Below are 3,118 nucleotides of genomic sequence, written 5' to 3' on the forward strand. Positions count from 1 at the left end.
ATAAAATTAGGAAGAAGTGAGGAGACATCTTTTTTTTTTTTTTTAATAATTGTATTTACCTATTTTTGGCTGTGCAGAGTCTTCATTGCTGTGTGGGCATTTCTCTAGTTGTGGCGAGCGGGAGCCACTCTCTTGTTGCGAGGTGCGGGCTGTTGAGTGTTTGGGCTTCAGTAGTTGAGGCATGTGGGCTCAGCTCTCCGGCTCTAGAACACAGGCTCAATAGTTATGCACTGGTTTAGTTGCTCCATGGCACGTGGGATCTTCCTGGACCTGGGGATCGAACCAACGTCTCCTGCATTTCCAGTCAGACTCCTTACCGCTGAGCCCCGAGGGAAGACTGGGAAATCTGTTTTAGATCAGGTAAAAGGATATTGGGTTCAAATTCAGTGTGTGACAACAGCCAAGTTTCTTGGGCTCTCTGAACCTCCTCTTCCTTTGGAACAGGCTCAAAATAATAACATGAACGTCATAGAGGTGTTGTGGTAAGTGAGCGTCTACATGTGAAATGCTTGGCACACAGCATTTCTCAAAAAAACATATTAATACCAATTAACAGGTGATGGTGTTGTTAGGCCAGGAGCCCCACACCTGTGACCAGATGGCTTTTATTGCTCATTCTTCCAGGGGTATGCAAACAAGACAAATGCTTAACCTCTTAAGTTAGCTTAAGATGACTCTTAACCTTATAGATTCATTGTGGTAGCAATCATTGTTAAAACAAATTGGAACTGTCAGCACAAGCTCTATGACATGTGACTATGAAACAGCATAGTAAATGAGGTTGGTTTCTAAGTTGGGTAATAATATTTCTGATCAAAACTAGGTGTGGCATCATCAGGAAAATGCAAATTAACATCACAGCGAGCAACAACCTCACACCCACTAGGAAGACTTTGATGATAAGTGTGTGTGTGTGTGTGTGTGTGTGTGTTCACGCACGCGCACGTGCTCAGTTGCGTCTGACTTTTTGTGACCCCAAGGACTATACCCCGCCAGGCTCCTCTGTCCAAGGGATTTTCCAGGCAAGAGTACTGGAGTGGGTTGCCATATCCTGCTGGGGGTTGGGGGGGTGGTGGTCTTCCCTACCCAGGGATCAGACTCACATCTCTTGCATCTCTTGCATCAGCAGGCATATTCTTTACCTCTGTGCCACCTGGAACCATCATATACTGCTGGTAGGAGTGCAGAATGCTAAAATTATATTGGAAAACACTTTGGTAGTTTCTTACAAAGTTAACCATAATCTTACATGTTAGTTACCTATTACTGTGTAGCAAGTTACCCTGAAATTTAGTGGCTTGAAATAGCATTAAATTCTAAGAAAATTCTCATGGTTTCTGTGGGTCACAGATTGAGACAGGGTGCAGTTGGCACCACCATGTCTGGGCACAGCTGGAAGACTGAAGGCTGGGACAGGAGCCCCTGAGGACTGGGAGATGATGTTGGTGTTGGCTGGGGGCTTCTCTGTGGCTTCCACTTCTGCACGCCTGGGTTCCCAAGGAAAGCCTCCAGAGAGAGAGGGAGCAAGAGAGAGAGAAAGGGAGGATCCTGAAAATAGGGGATCCTACCTTATGCATTTATTTTTATTTTTTCTACCTTATGCATTTTATACCCTTACAACAGCTTCAATCTGATAAACAATCTCGTAATATAACAAGTGAATTTTTCAAAATGCACGTGTTAGCCTACGGGATGCTTAATTTTATGTGTCAACTTGGCGAGGCTACAGTGTCCTGATACGGGGTCAGACATTATTCAGGATGGTTCTGTGAGGATAGTTTTGGGTGAGATTAACATTTAAATCGGTGAACTTTGAGGAAAGCAGATTGTCCTCTATACTGTGAATGGGCCTCACCCAATCAGTTGAAGGCGTGAACAGAACAAAGGTGGACCTGCCCTGAACAAGAGGGAATTCTGCCAGCTGACCGCCTTTGGGCTTGAAATGGAACACTGGCTCTTCCTGGGTGTCCGGCCGGTCATTTCACCCTGCAGATTTTGGACTTGACCTCCAAAAGGTCAAGGAGCCTAGGCCTGGAGCCCAGGTCTTTTCTCTGCTGCCAGGAGGACCCGGGGCTGGACTCAGACAAGGACGAGACGGGGGCCTATCTGCCTGACAGGGACCTTACCTACTTGGGTCTAGTCCTAAACTACCCCCGTCATGGGAAGCTCATCCTTAGGAAGGAGTTAGCAGAAAAGGCGGCTGGAGGAAGCGGAGTTTTACAACATTGCACCTCTCTTCCGACTGGTTTTAAGGAAGGGATACCGACAAGGAAAACAGCTTCCCAGGGCCCGGCGAAGCACCTGTACAGAGTCCTGCAATGCCAAGAGGAGGCGCTTGGGCAGATGGTGTCCACTATGTCCGACGGTTGGAAATTCCAACAGCTAATCAGCATAGGATCATCCTATAACTACGGGAACAAGGATCAGGCAGAATTCTTCTGTGTTCTCTCCAGAGAACTAAATAATTCGACCAAGCATTGTCATCCAACCGAGCGAGAGGGCGAAGGTTCTTCAGGAGAGAGGATCTCGGATATAAACTCCGGAGTCCTTGGTGACGCAAGTGCAGCCCACCCAAGCACCTCTGTGAAGTTCGGTATAGTAATGGAGCTTCTGCAAAAGCCAAGCCGAGCCTGGCCCCCCAGCGGAGAAGTGCTATGGTCAAAACCAAAGGAACCCCGCCCCCAGCCACAGGAACCCAAAGGCAGATGCCGCACAATACCTTTTCAGAAACCTGCTTTTGTTTTCTTAGCCAGTGTTGTAACGTATCTTAACAAGAGCGGCTGGGCTGGGTTCCCAGATGGAGCTTATCTAGGGATGGGGGCAGGGGAAGAGGAAGGCCTAGGCCCTTGCAGATGCTGTACTTCTGGGAGGCCGTAACACATGAAAGAGGCTTGTCCTGAACTGTGCCACGTTTTCACCTGAGTGTGCCCTGTTGGACGTGGGCAGCCGCCTAGTCACATGACCTTTCTCTCCCATACACCCCAGACTAATGCAGCAGACACAGAGGAGTCTGGTTTAGGCTGTTGAGTTGAGGTTTTGGTGAAGGAAAGTCTCCAGAGCACCCCACATTCCTATGAACAGAGCCTCTTTGAGGAGGGGGGTGGGGTGTCCCTGATTG

General features: G+C 48.1%; 1 pseudogene; it reads left to right on the forward strand.

Annotated features, from left to right (window-relative positions):
* Positions 1-459: 459 nt before the first annotated feature.
* LOC110124259 (BTB/POZ domain-containing protein KCTD2 pseudogene) lies at positions 460-2,536 on the forward strand (annotated as a pseudogene).
* The last annotated feature ends 582 nt before the right edge of the window (positions 2,537-3,118 follow it).

Source organism: Odocoileus virginianus, chromosome 16, assembly GCF_023699985.2.
Source record: "Odocoileus virginianus isolate 20LAN1187 ecotype Illinois chromosome 16, Ovbor_1.2, whole genome shotgun sequence".
Taxonomy (NCBI): Eukaryota; Metazoa; Chordata; class Mammalia; order Artiodactyla; family Cervidae; genus Odocoileus; species Odocoileus virginianus.